Source organism: Anomaloglossus baeobatrachus, chromosome 7, assembly GCF_048569485.1.
Source record: "Anomaloglossus baeobatrachus isolate aAnoBae1 chromosome 7, aAnoBae1.hap1, whole genome shotgun sequence".
NCBI lineage: Eukaryota > Metazoa > Chordata > Amphibia > Anura > Aromobatidae > Anomaloglossus > Anomaloglossus baeobatrachus.
In genome coordinates, this window is record NC_134359.1 from 151714852 (window position 1) to 151742357 (window position 27506).

Consider the following 27506-nt stretch of genomic DNA (forward strand, 5'->3'; position numbering starts at 1 on the left):
AAACCACGAGTAAAACGTATGCAAAATGCAAACAATTTGTAACCATGCATTTTGCCAAGCGTTTTTCATCCCCTCATTGATTTCAATGGGTGATAAAATTTGACAAAAACGCAAAAAGAATGAACATGCTGCCTCTTTTTTGTCACAAAATTTTGTTAAAAAAAACTGCTGACAAATTGCAATGTGCGCACAGAAATTCTGACTTCTCATAGACTTTGCTTTGAAGTAAAAAATGAGAAAGTTCTGACAACAAAACTGCACCAAAAAACGCATCCAACAAAAACGCAACAAAAAACGCAGCGTGCGCATATAGCCTAAGGGGGACTGACAGAAAAGGCCTGAAGATCACTCACCCTCCTTGCTGAAGTTAAAGCAATTAGGAGGAAAACCCTGCTGCCTCACCACCACCCGAGCTGCTGCCTCACCACTGTGCCAGAACTGCCGCCTGACCAACACTCCACCTACTATCTCCTCTCCAATATCCTATAAAATGTAAGCCCGCAAGGGCAGGGTCCTTTTCTCTCTGTACCAGTCTGTCTATTATAACTTATATATGTTTTCTTTATATAACCCCTTCTCATGTACAGCACCATGAAATCAATGGAGCTTTATAAATAAATAATAATAATAATAACCTTAAGGGTAGGGGACCTGATAGTGGACTGAACAAGGGGTTCAAAGGGAGACCTAAAAAGTCAAGAACAAAATTTAAATCCCACGTGGGGAAAAACTAAATGGGGAATAGGTCTAGATCTCTGATAAGAAGAGCTAAACCTCGTCATCCACCTATCATTTGCTAAGTTGCAATTATAGGGTGCACTTAAGGCCGAAATCTGTACCTTCAAGGTGCTTACTGATAAGCCTAACTCCACACCCCTCTGAAGAAATTCAAGAATCGCATCTGCTGGGGCCCCCCCTACTGGACGCCTACTTTATGAAGATAGGAATTTATTTCACACCCTAGCATAGACTTTTGTAGTTGCTGGCTTTCTACTGTGCAGGAGTGTAGAACTCAAATATGGAGGGAGGGAAGCCACGGCCCTTTAACAATTGCCTTTCCAATTCCAGGCCATCATATGAAGGCCTGAAATTTGAGTGTGAAGAAGAGGGCCCTGAGAGAGTAGGTCCGGTCTCTCTGCCAGGATCCAAGAATCCAACACGGACAGTCTCCTGAGCCAGTAAAACCATGGCCTCCCGGGCCAAAAGTGAGCTATCAGAATTATACTCGACCTGTCTTCTGGGTTTTCTTCAAAACTGCAGGTATCAAAATCAGCAGGGGAAAGCCATAAAGAAGACCTGATTCCCATGAAACCTCGAAGGCGTCTACTGCCCAAGGATTGTCATGAGGATTCAGAGCAAAAACAGTCCACCTTCCTGTTGGACCTGGTGGCGAAGAGATCTGTAATTGGGGACCCCCAAAGACGCTCTATCTTATCGAACACTTCCATGTGCAGACCATTCTTCCTGACGTACTCGACTCCGACTGAGTAAATCATCCGTAAAATTGTCCATCCCCCGAATTTGGAGTGCTGAGAGGGAAGATAAATGAATCTGTGCCAGGGAAAAAATGTCTCATGCACTCTCCATCAGGGAGGGAGATCTTGTACCCCTTGGTGATTGAGGTAAGAAACCATCACAACGTGTCATCCTGCTAGCAGAGGGAAGAAAGTATTCAGAGCCTTTTCAATAGTGCATAGTTCTTTGAAATTGGAGGCACCTTGACATTTTCGAGGACTTCAACCCCCCTGAGGTATGTGAGGTATATTCCTCAAGTGGGCCCCTGAAACTGGAAGTGACCAAGGAACCCCAGCTGACATATTCCGAACCTCTAGCCACCAATGGAGAGACAGATGCACCCGAGAATAAAGTGTTATGTTTCTTTCCAAACACCCTCCTAACTGCCTCTACACCCTCAGCATCTCCCCCTGTAGTGCACGGATATGGAACTGTGCCATGGGAACTGCTGGAATACACGACACTAGGGACCCCAAAAAGGACATGGCTTCTCTATGACTGGATCTGATATAGCAGAAAAGTCCCGAGTCCTCACAAAAAGCACATTCTCCTGTGGCAGAAGGCAAAGTTGGGTATGAGAATCCAGGATTAGACCTACAAAGGCTGCAGTCTCCATTTTTGGAAGTTCCCAATCCATCCCAGATCTTCCAGGATAGAGATCACAGACTGGATCTGTCGTTTCCACTATTAAAAAGTCATCCAAATAGGGAACTATGAAGATCTCCCTCTTGCGTATGTGTGCCATCATCTCTACCACTACCTTTGTGAACACTCTCAGGACCATAGCCAACCCCAAGGGAAGAGCTCAGAACTGAAAATGTTTTTCTCTCTCCTCTTATAGGAAGGGCCACTCTTAGGAATTTTTGATGGGAAGCGTGAATCAGGATGTGGTAATATGCATCTCTTAGGTCCAGAACTGCTATGTAACACCCTGGAAAAAGCAATCATATTGCAGATTTCCCTGATTCCATCTTTAAATGGTGATAGACTGAACTCTTGTTCAGTCGCTTCAAGTTGATAATGGTCCTGAAAGACCCGTTCGGCTTCTTCACTAGAAACAAAGGGGAATAAAGACAAAGCCTTCCTCTCCTCTGGGGAATTTTACTAGAAAAGACATTCTGAGAAATTCCTCCACTTCCTGTTGCAGGGTCAGCTGCTTCACCTCTGACCTGCTGAGCAATGTTACAATTAGTGAGCCACGAGGGGTCAAATGGAATTGAAGCTTGAGGCCATCCATAAAAATATAAAGGATCCAGTCACTGGAAGAGATGTTCCTCCAGGTGGGAAAAAATCCTCCCATCTGGATGGAGGTATCATTGTGCTGGCTTCTTACCTTCTCCGGAAGGACCTCCAAACATGAAACCTGAATGTTTGCTCCTAGTGTACCTTCCAGCTTTTCTTGGACTACAGCAGGCTTCCTTTTAGGATATTTCTTCTTCCTGAAGGAACGGGTTCTAAACGGAGCAGAGGAAAAGGTAGGAAACCCCTTCTTCCTATCTCCTGTCTTCTGTCTTCTCTAAGATGTCATCTAGAGGCTTACCATATAAGAACTACCCTTCATAAGGCATGACACATAACTTAGATTTAGACGGGAGTCTCCTGGCCATTCCTTTAACCACAGTGATCTTCTTGCTGAATTGGATAATACTGCTGGCTTAGCAGACAGCCTCAAAGTATTCACTGATGCATCCGCCAAGAAAGCCGCAGCTCCTTTTGCCTGGGGTAAGGCAGCGAGGATCTTCTCCAGAGGGACATCATCTTTGAGCTGATCCTCCAATTGCTGTAGCCAGACCATTAAACACCTGGCTACACAGGTGCCTGATACCGCTGGTCTAAGCGGTCCGCAGACTTCTTTAAAGCTGATGTCAGGTAGTTATCAGCTTTCCTATCAAGTTGATCCTTCAAACTACTGAGATCTTCAAACGGAAGAGAAGACGTCCTCGCCGTCTTGGCCATCACCACGTCAATCTTGGTACATTGGTCCAAGAGGGAGGAAGCTTCCTCCTGAAAGCGATATTTCTTCTTAAACATGGAGAGAAGGTGAGCTCTCCTGTCGGGTTTCCTCCACTGTTCCTCCACTAGCATCTTCATTTTATCATGAACTGGAAAGGAGCGCCCTTTTTTATGTTCCAAGCCTCTAAACATTAAATCCTCTAGGGACTCAGGCCCACTAGCGTCCACTAGATCTGACAGCTTTACACAAGGTGGTTGACCTCAGCTGTGGTAAAACAAGGCCTGCCCTCAAGATCCTCCTTTGAAGAAGAGGGGAGAGGAAGAGGAGGAGCCCAAAGCTGAATCCAAGGTGTGGAGACACGGGGCTCAGTGGGTGCTCTCTTCCACTAAAACCCGCCGCCTTTAGAAAGACAGCGTGGCTCAGGGCTCATCCCAACTGAACGCCGGCCTCCTTAACCGTGGGCGTAACACTACTCAGACAACACAGGGTGAGGGAACCACAATAATTAGACTTTATTGGATCCCCAAACAATTAACGGCACATAACACATAACCAGCAAAACACACAAATGTAACAGGCAACAGAGTCTCACCCTTCCGCTGACTCATCAGGGATTTAGAATGTCCATGCCTCACAGGTTCCAGGGCTACTTATTCCAATCCAGCAGCACCCCGCTTTCGGCGGGTACCCACCGTGACTGGAATAATGCCAGATTTAGGAAGCTGGCTGAGGTCTGCAAAGTCTGTAACAGGTGACTGAACTGTCCCAACCTGAGTGTCCTCCTTAGGTATTCCTGGTATGATGATACAATCCTGGCAGCCGGGGTCGAAATCCCTAGGCTGTGGATATGGTCTCCAACTGGAACCGGAGTCCCTAGATTGAAGCCATAAGATATCCTGATCCTCTAGTCAGCTCCGAAGAGCTTAGACTGGATCCATCAGCATCCATCAACAACCACCTGGTGGCTTAAAGAAATCCCTTTTATAGCCACAGCCTTCCACTTGGATTCACTGCGTCCTCATCGATTGGTTGGACAAGATCGCCTCTCCCATTGGATGAATCTCAAGCTGCATGGACAATGTTCATCCAAATGATGTGCATAGAAAGACTGAAGATATCTACATGGAGTCTGCAAGTCACAGACTCGACAATGGCTACTAAGGTAATCACATTACCAATACACAACTACGTTACAATGGTTACTGAAAGAGTCTGGAGAAACAATACGCCTGGCTTTCAGTGGCCAACACAATTACATAGGTCAACAAGAGTCTTGTAGAAACAATGAGGGACTTATCCCCCGTCTATAAACAATCTATCATCCTGTCTGGCTGAATTTTAAGAAACTTTAACCCATGAGAGTCCATGTCGTCACATTCCTCCCCCTTCTTAATATTAGCCAGACATGATAGGCTTCCGATCATCCTTCTCCTCTTGACGGCATTGTCCTTTTTAATGGTGAGGTCAGCAACAGAGGCTCGCATCTATACACCTCCCCCTGATTACCTCCCCCAAGTTGAGCAGCCATATTGTGGACAAGCACTAAGGTAGGGTCCATGAGTTGGGCCTGCACAAATCTCCCACTATCAATCCTCCCCCAGTCAATAGCCACAGTGTGGTTAGGCTTACTCACGGTTCTTAGCTCAGAAGGGGATGATGGAGACCTGGAATGCAAACCATCCCTGGAAAAGATGTTAGAAAGATCCAGATCAGGGTCCTGCTTGGCTTGGAGGTGTGTGATGGCTGCTTCAAACTGACTGGAAAGTCCTTGTCCTAGGTCATTCTCCAAAATGACTGGTGTGAGCAGGTAATTCACAAGCCCCACTTTCACTTCCCTTTGAGTGGTATCCGAAACAACAGGCTTGGTGGGGCCATCTATGAACCCCACTTCAACTTCCTCCTGGCTAGTCCCCGAAACAACAGGTGTGGGGAGGCTGTCCATAAACTCCATATGGACCTCTTCCTGGTCAGACCCAAAAGTAACTGGTGTGGGGACGGTGTCCATAAGCTCCACATCAGCCTTGCTCTGATTAGTCTCCACAATGACAGGTGTGGGGAGGCTGTTCACAAGTCTCACATCAACCTCTCCCTGGTCCTTTCCCGAAATAACTGGTGTGGAGACGGTGTCCATAAGCTCCACATCAGCCTTGCTCTGGTCAGTCTCCACAATGACAGGTGTGGGGAGGCTGTTTACAAGTCTCACATCAACCTCTCCCTGGTCCTTTCCTGAAATAACTGGTGTGGGGACGGTGTCCATAAGCTCCACATCAGCCTTGCTCTGGTCAGTCTCCACAATGACAGGTATGGGGAGGCTGTTCTCAATCCCCACATCGATCACTTCTTGGTTGGTCCCCAAAATACCAGGTGTGGGGAGGCTGTCCACAAGCTCCACCTCGACCTCTCCCTGGTCGGTCCTTAGGTCCAACTGCACACATGCCAGAGGAATGTCTGAGCGCTGGCCCTCAGCCAGGGAGATGGATAATTGGGAATCTGGTACAGGGTCTTCTGGGGAAACAATAACTGGGCTTACCAGGGTAATGGAGGAACCAGTGTCTCGTAGTCCCTGGCTCTTGACCGGCTGAGCTGGTAGATGGGCTCCAAGCATGCGGCCTCGGTTTTGGAGACAATCTTTATCTATATGTCCATGGCGCCCACATGTATAACAGCACCATAGATTGGGCGAGTCACAGGCCCTGTTTGTAGTCCTTTGTTTTGGCGCAGCTTCTGCTGGGTAGCGGGACCATCCTTCTCAACCGGCTGGTGTTAGCAGTACTGCAGCTGGAATCCCATAAACATATTCCAGCATATAAGTCCTCTCTTCTCTTGAGGATCTAGGCCCCAATGCATCCAACAACGCTGTGGCTTGGGCCATTTTGGATAAAGTTGATTCCCGATTGTCACTAGATCCATCATGTGGCACATAGTTTAAATCCTCTGGGTCAATATTGGCGGGATCCTCATCGTCCTCTGCATCATTCTGGGCATCCCAACGGACTAATTTCTGGATCAAGTCTGACCGAGTCTCAGCGTTCCAGTAGATAATCTTTCGCCTCTGGCATAGATCCTGTAGCATCCATTTACTGCAGCGGTCGTAACTCCTCTCTTGTCCTTGTCCCATGGCTGAGCTGGTGGGGTTGGACATGGCAGCGTCCGAAACCTGAATGCCTCCCCTATGGCCTGCTGGGTATGCTTATGTGCCTCCCTGTTTGTTGAGCCCTGGACGGTGTCCACGAACACCAGTCCGCTGCAGCTCCCCTGGGGAAACCAGGCTGAGTAGTATCCCACTGCTGCCACCAATTGTGGAGACACGGGGCTCAGTGGGTGCTCTCGTCCACTAAAACCCGCTGCCTTTAGAAAGACAGCGTGGCTCAGGGCTCATCCCAACTGAACGCCGGCCTCCTTAACCGTGGGCGTAACACTACTCAGACAACACAGGGTGAGGGAACCACAATAATTAGACTTTATTGGATCCCCAAACAATTAACGGCACATAACACATAACCAGCAAAACACACAAATGTAACAGGCAACAGAGTCTTACCCTTCCGCTGGCTCACCAGGGATTTAGAATGTCCATGCCTCACAGGTTCCAGGGCTACTTACTCCAATCCAGCAGCACCCCGCTTTCGGCGGGCACCCACCGTGACTGGAATAACGCCAGATTTAGGAAGCTGGCTGAGGTCTGCAAAGTCTGTAACAGGTGACTGAACTGTCCCAACCTGAGTGTCCTCCTTAGGTATTCCTGGTATGATGATACAATCCTGGCAGCCGGGGTCGAAATCCCTAGGCTGTGGATATGGTCTCCAACCGGAACCGGAGTCCCTAGATTGAAGCCATAAGATATCCTGATCCTCTAGTCAGCTCCGAAGAGCTTAGACTGGATCCATCAGCATCCATCAACAACCACCTGGTGGCTTAAAGAAATCCCTTTTATAGCCACAGCCTTCCACTTGGATACACTGCGTCCTCATCGATTGGTTGGACAAGATCGCCTCTCCCATTGGATGAATCTCAAGCTGCATGGACAATGTTCATCCAAATGATGTGCATAGAAAGACTGAAGATATCTACATGGAGTCTGCAAGTCACAGACTCGACAATGGCTACTAACGTAATCACATTAGCAATACACAACTACGTTACAATGGTTACTGAAAGAGTCTGGAGAAACAATACGTGTGGCTTTCAGTGGCCAACACAATTACATGAGTCAACAAGAGTCTTGTAGAAACAATGAGGGACTTATCCCCCGTCTATAAACAATCTATCATCCTGTCTGGCTGAATTTTAAGAAACTTTAACCCATGAGAGTCCATGTCGTCACACAAGGTCTCCCCAGAATCCTGGTCCTGTACATGGGTCTTGCTGGACGGTTTCCTGACCACAGACTGGGAAAGGCTCTTAAGGGACTCCCTGACCTCCGCTCTTATCACCTCTTAAAAACATTTCTGGAAGAGACAAAGACGCAGATGGTGTCTTATCCTGGTGGAACCAGAGTAAAAAGCACGGAAACACTCACCTAGGGAAGTTGTGAAGGTCACAACTACCATGTAAGCATAATAGATGATAGCTAACCATGTTGGCTGTCGCAGACCCAGAGAATAAATCAGTATATGTAGAGTAGAGGAAAGGGTTAAACCGCCCTGCCTTGAGTATAGAAGGAATTACTCCGGAGATGTAATCTTTGTGATTTTATTATTCTACGCGTTTCAGAGTCTATACAACCCTTTCTTCAGGATAAAAAATCACTGATGTACAGTGATTTTGAATCCTGAAGAAGGAGTTGTATAGACTCTTTAAGACTGGAATCGAAGTCTTGTGTCTCCTCAGCTATTGTTTTCTGGATGCAGGTACTGTATAACTTTTTCTGCGTCTTAGAAAGTAAGGAAGACCTACACAAAGGGCATTCTCTGTTCTTAACCTTTGCCCCTTTGCCGTCCCTTTCCTAGGTCTGTCCTAAGGGACACAGGAAGACAGAGAAAAAAACTCACATTATTGGCAAATACTACCTGGAGGTCACTTACCACCTGCAGATGCACAAGGTACCAGGTCAGTAAGCTGAGTGGTGTCCTGTAGGAATCCATTGACCTCTGGCTGCACTGCACACCACTGCAATGACTGCCTCCACTTTCTCTATGCTACAACCAACCTCTCTGGGTTGGCTGCTGCTTATGCTGCTCCAAGATCCTCTGGTCTTGTTGATCCTCCATGTCAGACATGGAGAAGGGCATGAGCATCCATTATTGCCCCCACGCCACTTTATCCTCAGCTGAAGTAGTAGCGGTAGGCAGCGTCATCATGCCAACCCCTTTGCATGCGCAGAGTCAGCATCCGGTTTCTGCCGACGTCACATCCGCTGCTGGCCCCTGGACCTTCACCGGGCAAGTTCAACTACAGAGACAGCCGATGGGTGCCAAGCAGGAACGCAGGCACGGGCAGCAGACATTGTCTGGCGTGTTCCTCTGCAGGGACAGTACACAGGTACTGAGCAGGAACACAGACCCAGAAGAAGACAGGGCGATTCCTGCAGGGACATCAGACAGGCAATGAGCAGGGACGCAGCCTGGATCTTTGTCTGGAGCACTCGCTGCAGGAACAATCAGTGGGCGCTGAGCAGGTATGCCAGACACATAGGGTAGAATCTGCCCCCGCATCCCGCCCGAAGGAAAAAATACCCCCGGAGATGCTTCCAGGGCTTAGGCCGATGATGTGGAAGCAGCCAGTTCTCCAGCCAGCGCTCAACCCTGGAACAGCTGTTTTTCACCGTGGCAGCACCACAGCTCTTCTGGGTCTCCCAACCTGGGACAGGAAACCGATCTGATGAGTTAGAGAGGTGCCGTCCTTTTATTTCAATGGGTTTCCTGTCCTAAGATGGGTGGACCTCTCTCTCTGGTGGCGCTGTATTGGCGAAGAGAAAAAAAGGCATTTGGTACTCCTATTTAGGATACCCAGCCAAGGTAAAGCATACAGCTGGTATTATCAGGTTGGGAAAGTCCATGGTTATTTGGCCCTTCTCAGCCTAAAAATAGCAGATCACAGCTGCTATTTGAAGTGGTTCATCCATCAAATGCGCTAATTCCGGCACTTTGCCCAACTTTTCCCAATTGCCTTGGTGAAGTAGTAATCAGTATAATACTTATGGGGTTGATGTCAGCTGTAAATTGACAGCTGCATAAAGCCCAGGGATTAGTAATGGATAGGCATCTATCAGATACCCCCATTACTAACCCTTTAAGTGTAGATTTAAAAAACACAGGAAAAAAAAAATATTTAAAAAAAGACTCCCCCACACTCCCTCGTTCACCAATTTATTAATGAAAAAAAATCCTCAAAGTTTCAACGTAATCCAAATGACAGAATAAACAGTCTCCCACTGTTACGTCAGCACCGGAGTCCGCTTCAGCGACTCCTACTCCGATCGCCAGGCAACGCCGTGTTCCTGCCGTTGATGGTGCTGGTGATTGGAGAGGAGTTGATGCCAGCGGCACCAGTGGGCGCAGGCTTCGATCATCCACTGGGCTGGGTTATATTGGGATCTGCAGTACCACTGGATGACTATACTTGGCGTGGGTCTTCCAGCTGAAGTAGCCATCATTCAGCTACAGCCAATTGGAAGACACCACACCCTTCTTAATTCCCCTCCTGTCTGCTGACCTCAGCCAGAGATATTTCTGATATTCTGGCTCCTGTTCTGTTTTGTGATTCTGGTGTTCTGACTTTCTCTTCTGCCTGCTGTTTTTGTACCTCGCTGCCTGATCCGGGTTTCACCTCTGCTTGTTTCTGATTACGTCCTTGCCTACCGATTCTGTCCCTGTTCTGCAATTCCTGGTTTGACCCTGCCTGTCGACTACTCTCTTGGACTGCTGCCTTCCACAGGTAGTGAACTCCAGGGCCCTGTGTAATTCCAAATCCCTGTATAGGGGTTAAAGGGTTTCAAGGTTCTGGGGGTCCTGCTGGGTGAGTGGCTTCCCTCAATCCTGTCCATTACAGCCCGAGTCTATGGATCCAGGCAGGCGTTACACCCACACTCCCCTTGCTCACCAATTTATTAATTCAAAATAAATTCTCGAAGTTCCAACGTAATCAAATGGTGTAATTTCCCTTAACACCCATCGAATCCAATGGAGCTTTGTTCTGAAAACATTTTCAGAATGAGGCTCCATAGGTCACTCCCAGTCAGCGGAAGACCCGTAATTTCTCACACTTGTGACAAATTTTATACCTATCACTGACTGCGAGTGACCTATGGAGCCTCGTTGTGAGAAAGTTCTCAGAACAAACAACTTCCCAATGCTGAAAAGCTGCAGCCTTTCAACAAACTTTATTAGCATATGAACAGCACGCGAACTTCAAACTCGGACACAGACTTTTTTTTAAAGTCTGTGTTCAAGTTTGAGCAAAAGACACCAGGTTTCCGGTACTAACCCTGAACCTGTTTGGGTTCGCTCATCCCTACTCGACTAAGATTTTTCACACTGAAATGGCTGTCGGGTCGCACGCTGCTCTGCGGCATCTCCCTGTTCACTATCCTCAGGTATTTTTATCAGGCACCATTATATTTCAATCCTTTGCCCTATTGATTTATGCAGCCAATCCCTGCACTCTATCTTTATACCAGCACAGCCCTTATATATATCCTTTTCTCTCTTTGGCATTGTATGTGATTCTTTCTGGATAATTTATAATATTAAAACTTTGGTCTTATTCTCCTTATGATGTGATTTGGGTATTGTGCACAAATCCCCCCTTCTTTTAGTCTTTCTTCATGCAATCTAGCATTTCATTAATCTGAGGCCTTTTGTTAAATCCATTCTATTTTTGAGATAGCGGACAGGATATGTCAATTTTATATATATATATATATATATATATATATATATATATATATATATATATATATATATATATATACATTTATATATACAATTTTCTGATACAAATTATTGATATACACTTTGTATGCATAAGTATATATGTAATTATTGATATACAGGTGTATATACTGTATATTTTATTTCAGCAGGTCAGTAGCAACGTTTTTGCTACCACTTATTGTAAATTTATTTCCACATTTTTTTTATCTGTTAATAAAAAATATATTTATACGGATATTTGGTCACAATCTTTTTTGCCTCTCTCCTCCAGGTTGGCGATTCATCCATCTAATATTAGTCCAGATATTGTATGCATGATTTATTATCAATTATATATTATTCTGATGGAATTTAAACTTTTGTGACCATGCTTTCACTATATTTATTTTTGTTCTACGTATCAGCCTAGTAGATAACAACTCATAAACATACATGAAAATACAAGACAAAGTTCCTGAAAATATTAGCAATGCAATAATGCCCAGTTAGCTAGTACAGCGGATGCAAATAAATAGCATATATAGCAATGGGCTTGAAAAAATTGAGAATCTAATAGTAAACAATAAATAGCATAACATACCATATGTATAACAGATATGGGTGGGTTGAAAAAATGCTAAGCCCAAAATTCGAGCAGTTATTGAGCAAAAAATGTTCCTATGAAAACAAGTGTGCCAATCTTGAATTGCAAAAAATAGGACCCAATAAGTTGAGGCAGGTAAAATAAAATAACGCATGGGATGAGGGTTTGCAGGGCTATGTCTGGGGCCGTTATACTATTTGAGGGCTATGTGGGGGAGAGTATACTATTTGGAGATTTATAGAGGCCGGAGGCTTGTTGAAGGAAACAAACCATGAAAGAAAAAAAATATGAATATATGAGAGTTAGTGGTAGTTAGGTGAAAAATAAAACAATATTAATAAACACATAATAATTAAACGGCATGTTTGGCACTGAATCACTTCTCCCCGATTCATCCCCTCCTAACACTGACCTAATATGTTATACCGTCTGGTCTATCAACTTTAACCATAGACACAATGTCAAAACAATTCTTGAATGCTGTTTTAATTATTTAATTATCATTTATTTTTCCCTTAACACATTTAATATTACTTTCCCCTCTTTTTCAATAATTATATTATTTTTCTTAACCACTTACTGTTGTACCCCATCATATCCCATAACTCATGATAGCCTTCAATGCTAGACCTATACTCCCGTTCACACGAAACATTACAATTCCTGTTTCCATTCCCTTTCAACGCTCTTATGTCTTTATTAATATTGTTTTATTTATCACCTAACCACCACTAACTCTCATATATTCAGATCTTTTTTCCATTTATGATTCGTCTCCTTCCACAATCCACCAACCTCTATAAATCTTCTTCCCCTGAAACATCGCTATACTCCTCAGCGGTCACAGGGCTCTGACTTAGATATGCTATTTATTTCCTCTGTTTGACAGTGAACTCAGTTCACCGGTAAAATACCATCCCAGCATTGATTCAACGTTAAACACGCTGCCTACCGGGGAAGTACCTTCCCATAATAGGCGCAGTGTTAAATCTCTCCTGCGTTGTTGGTGTAACTGTATTGTAACACTGCCAATCTTTAACATGCTACCTCACTATTATTAGCACTAGAACCCTTCTATCATTTTCAAAATGAGTTTTAAATTAAATATTCTTTTCTAACTATCAATAGAATTCCTGCGATTCTTACCCCCATTTCTCTTGGTAGCAACTATAGTTAATCACCCACAGCTCTATCCAAATAAACCACGAAGATACAAGTTTTAATCCTGTTTTAACACACTCAATTATTTATACTTCAAACAATTCAACCCTTTAAAGGGAAGGTGTCGTCCAAAAAAAAAAATTAAATAACTGAAAAAATGTAAAGTATTAATGTTTTAATTAGATATTATTTGTTTTTAATTCAGCAAAATATAAAGAATGAAATGTAGGATCACAATGCGGAGCCATTTTGCTGGTGACCAGAAATGTCTAAAATGTCACCAAGGACAGCAGGAGTATCACACAGGATAGGATTAGATACAAGGCTCAGCAGACAGTATCACACAGGATAGGATTAGATACATAGCTCAGCAGAAATATCACACAAGACAGGATTAGATACACAGCTCAGCAGGCAGCATCACACAGGAGAGGATTAGATACACGGCACGAGGGGGAAGCGGGGGGTGTCATTGGAGACTGTAGCAGCGGTGGCAGGGGAGGGGCACTGGTACTCACACACTGCTCTGCATTCACGCCTGCAGCGGCTGCAGCAAGGAGAGTGGAGGGGGTGTCATTGGAGCATTGGAGACAGTAGCAGCGGCGGTGGTGGGGGGAGGGGCGCCGGTACTCACATGCTCTGCATGCACACAAACACACACAGCTCTGCTGCATGCACGCCGGTAGTGGCGGCGGGGGGGAGTGGGGCCAAGTAGAGCGGGGGGAGGGGGTGTCATTGGAGATGGTAAAGGCGGGGGGAGGGGAGGCGGGGTGGCCCGGCGCCCCAAACTCACACATCCTGGTGGTTGACAGGGGTAAAGTGGAGCAAACAGCATACGCTGTGAGCTCCAAAATGATGGCGCTGATCTCCTCCCTCTGCTGTGATCTGGACAGCCCAGGGGGCACGTCCAGGTAAAAGCAGACGCCTTCTCTAATGTTACTAAATGGGGTCGGAGCCCGACTATCAGAGTCTATGGCTAGGGGGCCGCCATAAACAAGGTGAGAAACTGTCGTTACAGACACCAAATCCAACATGGCAGTCCCCAGTGCCTTCAGTAAAATTAGAATTAAACAAAAACTAAATAAGCAGTGATTTTAATTTTCTTTTAAAAGTGCTTGATTTCATAATCACTATTATTAATAGAAAAATAAAAAACAGCGACACCGTTCCTTTAACATGCTTTGTTTTTTATTCTGTTCTGTGTTCTCTAATGAATGCCTTTCCTATCAACCAATCATCTATTGTTCTTATTAATGATTTTCTGTAAAGATTTTTTTATTTGTGCCGTGCATGAAACGGTCATTTGACATCACATGGGCCATTGTCTGGGTACCTTTATTTGAACAGCAACACTATATATACACCTGTCCTTGTGACTGTAATTTTATTGTCCTTATGAAGGAGTCTGGCAATGCTAAAATGCGTTGACAAATAAAACTTACACTCCAGTATACTTCATCTCTACTTATTGTCTACTGGCAGCGCATGCTAACCCCTTCCACTCCAGTCTCTAATGCCATTATCGTGGGACACTACAGCAACCTGTTTTTATAGCTTGCACAGTGGTTGTGTCTCACACAACTACAGAAGGTGAGCACTAAGGCTATGTGCGCACGTTGCGTTCAGTAACTTGCAGAAATTAAAGCATCCTCTGGCAAAATTTGTCATTGTCAAATTTGGTTTTGACCACATAAACGCAGGAAATTAATGAGATTTAATAATTATGTTCAAAATAAAGTACAAGTATTGTTTGGCTCATTTTTTCAAGTCGGAATGTTATGTGAGGGCAAATGAAAACCTCTTGACCTCACTATAATGCCAAAAATGAATGCTTTAATTTTGACAAAAAAAGCATGCGTTTAGCATAAAAAAAACATGTAAAACGCCACAAATTTCTTTTAGGCCCCCTTCACACGTCCGTGAAAAACACGCACGTGTGTTACGGGCTGTTTTTCGGGTCCGTGTCCCGTTTTTGTGTCCATTTTTATGGTCCGTGTGGCACCTGTGTGAATTGCGTATGCTAGCCGTGTTTGTGTGCAGAACGTCCGTGTGTGCGTGTGGAATTAACGTGTATGTGTACGTGGAATGTCCGTGTGGAATGTCCGTGTGTGTGATGCACAATGTCGTTTATAAATGTCGGCTGACAGCAGACAGAGTTGCGCGATGAGAATGAACTCGGGTGAACTTCACCCGACTTCATCCTCATACCACGGCTCTGTCTGTGTCGAGTACTGATTAGCGGTCACCTGTGAAGGATTCACCGGTGACCGCTAATCCCCCGAGTGACTGAAGTTTCCCCCCCTCTCTCATACTCACCATTCCTCGATCCCCGGCGCGGCCCCTGCACGGCATTCACACTGCTGCGGCGGATTTTACTATTTTGAAAAAGCCGGCCGCTCATTAAACAATCTCCTATTCCCTGCTTTCCCCGCCCACCAGCGCCTATGATTGGTTGCAGTGAGACACGCCCCCACACTGAGTGACAGGTGTCACACTGCACCCAATCACAGCAGCCGGTGGGCGTGTCTATACTGTGCAGTAAAATAAATAAATAAATAATTAAAAAAAAACGGCGTGCGGTTCCCCCCAATTTTAATGCCAGCCAGATAAAGCCATATGGCTGAAGGCTGGTATTCTCAGGATGGGGAGCTCCACATTATGGGGAGCCCCCCACCCTAACAATATCAGTCAGCAGCCGCCCAGAATTGCCGCATACATTATATGCGACAGTTCTGGGGCTGTACCCGGCTCTTCCCGATTTGCCCTGGTGCTTTGGCAAATCGGGGTAATAAGGAGTTATTGGCAGCCCATAGCTGCCAATAAGTCCTAGATTAATCATGTCAGGCGTCTCCCCGAGATACCTCCATGATTAATCTGTAAATTACAGTAAATAAACACACACACACCAGGAAAAATCCTTTATTAGAAATAAAAAACACACACATATACCCTGGTTCACCACTTTAATCAGCCCCAAAAAGCCCTCCATGTCCGGCGTACTCCAGGATGGTCCAGCGTCGCATCCAGCGCTGCTGCATGGAGGTGACAGGAGCTGCAGAAGACACCGCCGCTCCGGTCACCTCAACGCAGCTAATGAAGACAGCCGTGCGATCAGCTGAGCTGTCACTGAGGTTACCCGCTGTCACTGGATCCAGTGACAGCGGGTAACCTCACTGACAGCTCAGCTGATCGCACGGCTGTCTTCATTAGCTGCGTGGAGGTGACCGGAGCGGCGGTGTCTTCTGCAGCTCCTGTCACCTCCATGCAGCAGCGCTGGATGCGACGCTGGACCATCCTGGAGTACGCCGGACATGGAGGGCTTTTTGGGGCTGATTAAAGTGGTGAACCAGGGTATATGTGTGTGTTTTTTATTTCTAATAAAGGATTTTTTCTGGTGTTTGTGTGTTTATTTACTGTAATTTACAGATTAATCATGGAGGGTGTCTCATAGACGCCTGACATGATTAATCTAGGACTTATTGGCAGCTATGGGCTGCCAATAACTCCTTATTACCCCGATTTGCCAAAGCACCAGGGCAAATCGGGAAGAGCCGGGTACAGCCCCAGAACTGTCGCATATAATGTATGCGGCAATTCTGGGCGGCTGCTGACTGATATTGTTAGGGTGGGGGGCTCCCCATAACGTGGAGCTCCCCATCCTGAGAATATCAGCCTTCAGCCGTATGGCTTTATCTGGCTGGCATTAAAATTGGGGGGAACCGCACGCCGTTTTTTTTTAATTATTTATTTATTTATTTTACTGCACAGTATAGACACGCCCACCGGCTGCTGTGATTGGGTGCAGTGTGACACCTGTCACTCAGCGTGGGGGCGTGTCTCACTGCAACCAATCATAGGCGCCGGTGGGCGGGGAAAGCAGGGAATAGGAGATTGTTTAATGAGCGGCCGGCTTTTTCAAAATAGTAAAAGCCGCCGCAGCAGTGTGAATGCCGTGCAGCGCTGCGCCGGAGATCGGGGAACGGTAAGTATGAGAGAGGGAGGGAAACTGACCGACAGACTGTGAGAGAGGGACAGACAGACAGAGAGACCGACAGAGAGACAGAGAGACCGACCGACGGACTCAGGGAGATTGACCGACATACACAGAAATAGAAAGAATAGCCGACATCACTAGAAATAAAAACACCAAACGGACACGGACTATAGGTAGATGCATACGTGTTTACTAACGTGTGTGCACATACCCATAGACTTTCATTGTGTCCACGTGTGCGTGCTCCGTGCAGATAACGGACATGCATCCGTGCAAAACGCAAACACATACGGATCACGGACACGCACACACGGACATAATGAAATAACGGACGTGTGACCACAATCATAGATTAACATTGGTGCACGTTTGGCCGTGTCTCCGGTATATACGGAAACGGACCAAACACGCACGTGTATCACGGACGTGTGAAGGGGGCCTTAGGATGCGTTTTGATAATTCTCATTGACTTCAATGTTACCAAAACGCAAAGATTTTGACAAATTTTTGTCACAAAAAACGCAGCGTTTTTGAACGCATAGTGCACACACAATATGCCTATTTCCCATAGACTTTGCTTGGAAGTCAAAACGCATGCATTTTTGCATTAAAACGCTGCAGTTCAAAACGCTGCGGAAACGCATGAAAAAACGCAACATGCGCACATAGCCTAAGGCTATGTGCGCACGTTGCGTTCTATTCCGCAGCATGTAAGTCACTGCATGTGCGTCTCGGAATGCAGCCGAAAAAGCTGCGTTCTGAGACGCATTCGGCAGAACGCAACATGCGCACATTCCCGGAGAATTCATGCTTTCTGGATGCTTGCTCTGCCATAGACAGAGTGGGAAAAGCATCCAGAACGCACATTTTTTACAGTGCGGTCCCACTCGGCTCTGCAGCATCCCCATAGACTTGCAGCAGAGCCGAGTGGGATCGCACTGTCAAAAAGAGCATGGCTGGCTGCGAGACAGTGTCGTGCGATCAGACTGAACTCGGGTGAACTTCACCCGACTTCTTTGTGATCGTGCGGCTCTGTGCGTGTGCCGTGGCTTGATTTGCAGTCACACGTGAAAGACTCACCTGTGATCGCAAATCACCTGAGTGACTGCAGTGAGCCATGCGACTTACTTCAGTTGCTGCATGGAGCTCACAGGAGCGGCGGTATTCTACTGCCGCTCCTGTCAGCTTCCGATGTAGCAGAGCTGAAAGCGTCGTGGGACCTTCCGTGGATTACGTCAGACCTTGAGGTGTTTTTGAGGGGTTAATAAGTGGTGAAAGAGGGTTTTTTTTGTCTTTCATTACAAATAAAGAATTTTTTGGATGTGTATGTGTTTATTTTCTTTAACTTACAGGTTAATCATGGAAGGTATCTCGGGGAGACGCCTGCCATGATTAACCTAGGACTTAGTGGCAGCTATGGGCTGCCATTAACTCCTTATTACCCTGTTTGCCATCGCACCAGGGCAATTCGGGATGAGCCGGGTAGAGTCCCGGGACTGTCGCATCTATTGGATGCGGCAATTCCAGGCGGTTGCTGGCTGATATTGTTAGGCTGTGGGGCTCTCCATAACGTGGAACTCCCCATCGTGAGAATACCAGCCTTCAGCCGTGTGGCTTTACCCTGGCTGGTATCCAAATTGGGTGGGACCACATGTCGTTTTTTTAATTATTTATTTATTTTACTGCTCGATATATATACGCCCACTGGCGGCTGTGATTAGTTGCAGTGAGACAGCTGTCATTCAGCGTAAGGGCGTGTCTGACTGCAACCTATCATAGACGCCGGTGGGCGGTGGAAGCAGGGAATATGAAAATGATTAATGAGCGGCCGGCATTTTCAAAAGAGAAGCCGCCACAGTGTGAACGCCATGCAGCGCGGCGTCGGTGATCGGTGCGTATGAGAGAGGGGGTGGGAGAGACCGCCATGGACAGAGAGAGAGATAGAGACATAGAGAGAGAGAGAGAGACCGACCAACAGACTGACCGACAGAGAGAGAGACCGAAAGACCTGCCTTTGTTATGTCAAAAAAACATGCGGATCGCAAAAAAATGCACTGCTTAACATTTTGGCAGCGTTTTTCTACAACTCATTGATTTCAATGTGTGTAGAACGCTGCCAAAACGGACAAAAGAATTGACATGCTGCTTTTCTAAACACAGAGATTTTGTCAAATTTTTGACAATCAAAACTCTGCGTTTCAAAAAGCATCGTGCGCACAGATTTTGCATGATTCTCATAGACTTTGCTGGGGAAGCACAACGCATGCATTTTGTCAATGACACAGCGCAGTTGTAAACACAGCCAAAACGCAGAAAAATACGCAACGTGCGCACATGGCCTTTACCTGACTTTTACAAATAGAACAGGATTATTTACACAAAGTAGTCAGATTACAGAATGGCTTACATAAAAAGTAGTAATTAGAGATGAGTAAACCCAAGGTTTGCACCAAACACAGACTTTACAAAACAACACAGTTTGGGTTCGGAGATCGGGTCCTTTATGTATGCAAACCATTTGTGCGCGCATTGCTGTGCTCGGGTATGCTCAGTGCTCAGCCCAGTGTGAGCAGTATTTGAATGGCTAGTACTGGGTGTAAATCAGTGTTATCGGACGTAGTGTGCGCCAAAAAAAACCAAAATATGAAAAAAACCACCCACCCACCCACTCAGAAGTGATCTGTTTATGGCTGGCTGCATGTAGGGAGAGATCTTAACTGCCCAATTAGTGACTCTCATTGGTTTAGGTCGAGTTCAGGTCCCAAACAAGCTTTATCTAAAGCCTGTCTGAACTAGCCAAATCAAATTTCTATGGGTCCGCTCATCTATAGTAGTAATGGCACATATTAAATCATTTAAAAAGAAGGATCTGGAATCTTTTCACCTAGCAAATAGCATTAAGGAATAGAGATGAGCGAACCGGTCCCGGTTCGGCTCGAGGTCGGTTCGCCGAACGGAGGTCCCGTTCGAGTTCGGTTCGTCGAACGTTCGACGAACCGAACTCGAACCGCATAGGAAACAATGGCAGGCATTCACAAACACATAAAAACACCTAGAAAACACCCTCAAAGGTATCCGAAAGGTGACAAACAACTCACAACACAACACAAACACATGGGAAAGTGACAAGGACATATAATCATGTGAAAACAAAAGAGCAGGACAAGGAAAAAGAGGAGGAGACACAGATATAGGCATCGCACGCCCTTCTAAAATCATGTAAAACACCGCAAGGTGACTCCAAGCGGAGTCTCCATTTTTTACAAAAATTGGGCCACACACACACCCACCCCTTCAGTGGCAGCAGTTGTGCCTCAGTTGTACACTTCACAGCTAGATTTGGATTAAGCACATTCAAAAATACGCCATACTTAACCGTCCCCAGGATGACTCCGGGGTAGGTAGCAAAGTCTTTCCTGATCCCAGCTCTGTTCATCTTGGCTTCTTTTAAAAACAATGTAAGCAAGGGTTACTCCAAGCGGAGTCTCCCTTTTTTCCAAAAATTGGGCCCCACACACACCCACCCCTTCAGTGGCAGCAGTTGTGCCCCAGTTGTACACTTCACAGCTAGATTTGCATCAAGCACATTCAAAAATACGCCATACTTAACCGTCCCCAGGATGACTCCGGGGTAGGTAGCAAAGTCTTTCCTGATCCCAGCTCTGTTCATCTTGCACCCTTCAAGAGCGCACAGATGCACTGGAAGGGGCAGGCGGTGAATGGTTCGCTCCACTAGGCCGCATTGCAGCAGGGTGAGCTTCCCACCGGGACATATGATATTTATTCATGTGACGATTCATGGAAGAAGTTGTCAAACTGCTGAGGTTTTGACCTCTACTAAGAGAACCATGACAAATTTTACAGATCACATAATTTGGGCGATCTTTTTCTATGTCAAAAAAGGACCAGGCTAGGCAAGGCTTAGAGGGCATGCGACCTGTTGATCCAACCCGACTAGTGCTCAGAGACAGAGTGGTGGCTGAGGATGCAGTTGTAGACGTGCTACCAGTACTCCAACTCTGTCCAGGAAGGCGCAAGGTAACTTCGTCATCAGTTGCATCCTCCTCCACCACCTCTGTTGACCTCCTCAAGGGCCTGACTGTGGGTTGACAGTAGGTGGGATCTAGAACTTCATCATCAATTGTTGTGTTTGCACTCCCCTCCCCCTCAGACCGAACCTCTTCTTGCCCTGACCGAATATTTAAGTTGTCATCCCAATCGGGTATCTGCGTCTCATCTTCATCAGTATGTTCCTCATTGTCTATAACCACAGGTGTTACAGTTTGTGACAAAGGGTCAACATTATGCTCAGAAACTTGGTCCTCACGGCCTGAATCAGAGTCACAAAGGTTCTGGCCATCACTGCAGACCATTTCCTGTTCTGTACTCACTGTAGCTTGGGAGCAGACCTCTGATTCCCAGGCTATAGTGTGACTGAACAGCTCTGCAGACGCAGCCATCTCAGTTCCACCATAGTGTGCAGTGCTGATGGAGACTTCTGAGCTGGGAGAAAGCAAGTTTGATTGGGATGACAATTCAGAGGACTGGTGTTTTTTGGATGCGGTACTTGAAGTGGCTGAGAGGGCACTTGTTGGACCACTTGAGATCCATTCAAGCATTTTCCTTTTTTGGCCATCATCTACCTTTGTTCCTGTTGTTCGTGTCCGTAAAAAAGGGAGCACATCGGATTGTCCACGGTAAGTAGTAGACATCTTACTTTTGCTGGTAGATGGTCTATCTTAAGCAGATGATAATGGAGCTTTGCCACCTTCCCCACGGACAAAACCTTTTTTGCCTTTTCCACCACGCCTCTTCCCCTTTCCACCAGCATCTGTCATTTTGCTACTCATGTTGATTGCGACAAGATTGTGCACTGAAAATGTGGTAGTAAAAATTGAGAGGTGGTGTAGATTGCAGCGGTGGTCTAGCTTCATTAACAGCAGAATAATAAAGAATAAATATCCCTGACAATGCAACTACGGCCCTTAAACTGGCAGCAAAAATTGCTAGTATAATGGCTTAGTTATAATGAGTTTGAGTGTGCAATGCAGGCAGACGTGCTGCAAATATCTTTGCACTAGTGGGACTAGACAAAAGTCCAATAGCCACGTTTAGGATGTCACTAGGTACACTGAGTGTTTGCTAGTATAATGGCTTAGTAACAATGAGTTTGAGTGTGCAATGCAGGCAGACGTGCTGCAAATATGTTTGCACTAGTGGGACTAGACAAAAGTCCAATAGCCACGTTTAGGATGCCACTAGGTACACTGAGTGTTTGCTAGTATAATGGCTTAGTTATAATGAGTTTGAGTGTGCAATGCAGGCAGACGTGCTGCAAATATCTTTGCACTAGTGGGACTAGACAAAAGTCCAATAGCCACGTTTAGGATGCCACTAGGTACACTGAGTGTTTGCTAGTATAATGGCTTAGTTATAATGAGTTTGAGTGTGCAATGCAGGCAGACGTGCTGCAAATATCTTTGCACTAGTGGGACTAGACAAAAGTCCAATAGCCACGTTTAGGATGCCACTAGGTACACTGAGTGTTTGATAGTATAATGGCTTAGTAACAATGAGTTTGAATGTGCAATGCAGGCAGTCGTGCTGCAAATATGTTTGCAATAGTGGGACTAGACAAAAGTCCAATAGCCACGTTTAGGATGCCACTAGGTACACTGAGTGTTTGCTAGTATAATGGCTTAGTTATAATGAGTTTGAGTGTGCAATACAGGCAGACGTGCTGCAAATATCTTTGCACTTGTGGGACTAGACAAAAGTCCAATAGCCACGTTTAGGATGCCACTAGGTACACAGAGTGTTTGCTAGTATAATGGCTTAGTTATAATGAGTTTGAGTGTGCAATGCAGGCAGACGTGCTGCAAATATCTTTGCACTAGTGGGACTAGACCAAAGTCCAATAGCCACGTTTAGGATGCCACTAGGTACACTGAGTGTTTGCTAGTATAATGGCTTAGTTATAATGAGTTTGAGTGTGCAATGCAGGCAGACGTGCTGCAAATATCTTTGCACTAGTGGGACTAGACAAAAGTCCAATAGCCACGTTTAGGATGCCACTAGGTACACTGAGTGTTTGCTAGTATAATGGCTTAGTAACAATGAGTTTGAGTGTGCAATGCAGGCAGACGTGCTGCAAATATGTTTGCACTAGTGGGACTAGACAAAATTCCAATAGCCACGTTTAGGATGCCACTAGGTACACTGAGTGTTTGCTAGTATAATGGCTTAGTTATAATGAGTTTGAGTGTGCAATGCAGGCAGATGTGCTGCAAATATCTTTGCACTAGTGGGACTATACCAAAGTCCAATAGCCACGTTTAGGATGCCACTAGGTACACTGAGTGTTTGCTAGTATAATGGCTTAGTTATAATGAGTTTGAGTGTGCAATGCAGGCAGACGTGCTGCAAATATCTTTGCACTAGTGGGACTAGACAAAAGTCCAATAGCCACGTTTAGGATGCCACTAGGTACACTGAGTGTTTGCTAGTATAATGGCTTAGTTATAATGAGTTTGAGTGTGCAATGCAGGCAGACGGGCTGCAAATATCTTTGCACTAGTGGGACTAGACAAAAGTCCAATAGCCACGTTTAGGATGCCACTAGGTACACTGAGTGTTTGCTAGTATAATGGCTTAGTTATAATGAGTTTGAGTGTGCAATGCAGGCAGACGTGCTGCAAATATCTTTGCACTAGTGGGACTATACCAAAGTCCAATAGCCACGTTTAGGATGCCACTAGGTACACTGAGTGTTTGCTAGTATAATGGCTTAGTAACAATGAGTTTGAGTGTGCAATGCAGGCAGACGTGCTGCAAATATGTTTGCACTAGTGGGACTAGACAAAAGTCCAAAAGCCACGTTTAGGATGCCACTAGGTACACTGAGTGTTTGCTAGTATAATGGCTTAGTTATAATGAGTTTGAGTGTGCAATGCAGGCAGACGTGCTGCAAATATCTTTGCACTAGTGGGACTATACCAAAGTCCAATTGCCACGTTTAGGATGCCACTAGGTACACTGAGTGTTTGCTAGTATAATGGCTTAGTTATAATGAGTTTGAGTGTGCAATGCAGGCAGACGTGCTGCAAATATCTTTGCACCAGTGGGACTAGACAAAAGTCCAATAGCCACGTTTAGGATGCCACTAGGTACACTGAGTGTTTGCTAGTATAATGGCTTAGTAACAATGAGTTTGAGTGTGCAATGCAGGCAGACGTGCTGCAAATATCTGTGCACTACTGGGACTATACAGAAGTCCAATAGCCACATTTAGGATGCCACTAGGTACACTCAGTGTTTGCTTGTATAATGGCTTAGTTATAATGAGTTGGAGTGTGCAGAGGACAGGAGGGTACAGTGCCAGGATTGTGGGGCTCTGGGTAGAGGAATGGAAACCTGCCTTTCTATTCCCTCCTAATGGGGAAATGCAGCGACGAAATCCCTGACCTTAGCTACACAGACGCTGTCTCTGTTTTCAGGACCTGTCACCTATGGCTCTGACCCTGCCGGTACAAGCCCTTAAAAGGACTGATAGAAAGTGCTATCCCTATGCTGTCCAGCGCTGTGTATGGAGCGCATACAGCAGTATCGGCGATAGGACAAAGGACGGAGCTGCGCCAGTGATGTCTGACACCAAGGACGCAGAAGAGATAATGGCGTCCGGACGGGCAGATACTCGTTTTTATAATGCAGGGACATGTGACATGGACATCCTATCACACATGCCGTTTCTTCTCTGGCTAAAAGTCCACTTAGCTGTGTGTGTCTGGGATTGGCTGGCATAATGGCCCTCCCCACTACACGCGCGCGCTTAGGGAAGGAAGAGAAGGAAAAAAAAAAAAATGGCGATCGCCATTATACAAACAGGAGTGATCTGAAGGCGCTGTTCACGCACACTATACACTGAAATTTCATAATAGTGTGAGTCACAGAGTGACTTACACTATTACAGCGGAAAGCCAGCTAGGAATTAGCTGTTTTTTTGCTCCTAGAACCGTTCTCGAACGTTTCTAGAACTATCGAGCTTTTGCAAAAAGCTCGAGTTCTAGTTCGATCTAGAACAGGTCCCAAAATCACTTGAGCCTAGAACTGGAGAACCTCGACCCGCGCTCAACTCTATTAAGGAACTATAAGTAATCTGTCAACAAATAATGTATAATTAATCAAGAAAGGTAGATGAACTTGTGTTAATGTAACTTCTAGACTAGGACTAGAAAAAGTGCGACCCGCTGGCTGTTCCAGTCAGGCGCACAAAAAAAACAGCCGAAGTGCTAAAAATAGTGAACCGTGGGCCTCCCCATGCCCACACCCACTTCCTGCTTCCCAATGTCCCTGCTATTTGGATCCAGGATGCCAACATTGGTGGAGAATAGTGCTGCTGGCTCCATCTTCCACCAATCAGCAAGAGGCACAGCAGACGCGATTACATCACATCATTGTGTGTGCTGTGCGGAGCGTCAGTCCACCGAAGAAGAGAGCTGGGCAAACAGGAGTGAGGTATGTGGTGTTTTTTTTTATTTTCATGTGTATGGAATGTTTGCATGTACGAAGGAGACTGTGTGGTGGATCATAATGTATATATATAGGGCTAAGTGGAGGTTCAGAAATGTATACAGGAAGCTATGTGAAGATATGCCGTATTTAGGAGACTATGTGGGGCTAAAAATGTATATTGGAAACTATATTGGGCTTAAAATGTACTCTGATGAGCAAAATGGTAACAATGTTCAAAGTTTTGACTTTCCAGCTCCATATCTCACCATCCACAGCTTTGAGCATGAGCCTACCTTCATTTTATAGACAATCAGTGCTGCCACTAGGAATTTCAGGGCCCCATACTGGTAAAATTTTGGGCCCCCTTGAGACTCCACCCAGGCTCCACCTTCACACCTAAACCTTCCACAGTGTCATCGCCACTCTTGGAAAAATGTGTGTGTGTGTGTGTGTGTGTGTGTGTGTGTGCGTATGTATATATATATATATATGTATCTACATATACACACACATATACACACACACACACACAGACATATACACACACGTGTGTGTATATATATATATATATATATATATATATATATATATATATATATATATACAGTACAGACCAAACGTTTGGACACACCTTCTCATTCAAAGTGTTTTCTTTATTTTCATGACTCTGAAGATTGTAATGTTACACTGAAGGCATCAAAACAATCAAATAACACATGTGGAATGAAAAGTGTGAAACAACTGAAAATATGTCTTATATTCTAGGTTCTTCAAAGTAGCCACCTTTTGCTTTGATTACTGCTTTGCACACTCTTGGCATTCTCTTGATGAGCTTCAAGAAGTAGTCACCGGAAATAGTTTTCACTTCACAAGTGTGCCCTTTCAGGTTTAATAAGTGGGATTTCTTGCCTTATAAATGGGGTTGAGACCCCCAGTTGTGTTGTGCAGACGTCTGGTGGATACACAGCTGATAGTCCTACTGAATAGATTGTTAGAATTTGTATTATGGCAAGAAAAAAGCAGCTACAGTAAGTAAAGAAAAACGAGTGGCCATCATTACTTTAAGAAATGAAGGTCAGTCAGTCCGAAAAATTGGGAAAACTTTGAAAGTGTCCCCAAGTGCAGTGGCAAAACCCATCAAATGCTACAAAGAACTGGCTCACATGAGGACCACCCCAGGAAAGGAAGACCAAGAGTCACCTCTGCTGCGGAGGATAAATTTATCTGAGTCGCCAGCCTCAGAAATCGCAGGTTAAAATAGCTGCTAGGAAACCACTGCTAAGGACAGGAAACAAGCAGAAGAGACTTGTTTGGGCTAAAGAACACAAGGAATGGAGATTATACCAGTGGAAATCTGTGCTTTGGTCTGATGAGTCCAAATTTGAGATCTTTGGATCCAACCACCGTGTCTTTGTGTGACGCAGAAAAGGTGAACGGATGGACTCTGTATGTCTGGTTCCCACCGTGAAGCATGGAGGAGGTGTGATGGTGTGGGGGTGCTTTGCTGGTGACACTGTTGGGGATTTATTCAAAATTGAAGGCATACTGAACCAGCATGGCTACCACAGCATCTTGCAGCGGCGTGCTATTCCATCCAGTTTGCGTTTAGTTGGACCATCATTTATTTTTCAACAGGACAATGACCACAAACACACCTCCAGGCTGTATAAGGGCTATTTGACTAAGAAGGAGAGTCATGGGGTGCTACGCCAGATGACCTGGCCTCCACAGTCACCAGACCTGAACCCAATCAAGATGGTTTGGGGTGAGCTGGACCGCAGAGTGAAGGCAAAAGGACCAACAACTGCTAAGCATCTCTGGGAACTCCTTCATGACTGTTGGAAGACCATTTCCGGTGACTACCTCTTGAAGCTCATCAAGAGAATGCCAAGAGTGTGCAAAGCAGTAATCAAA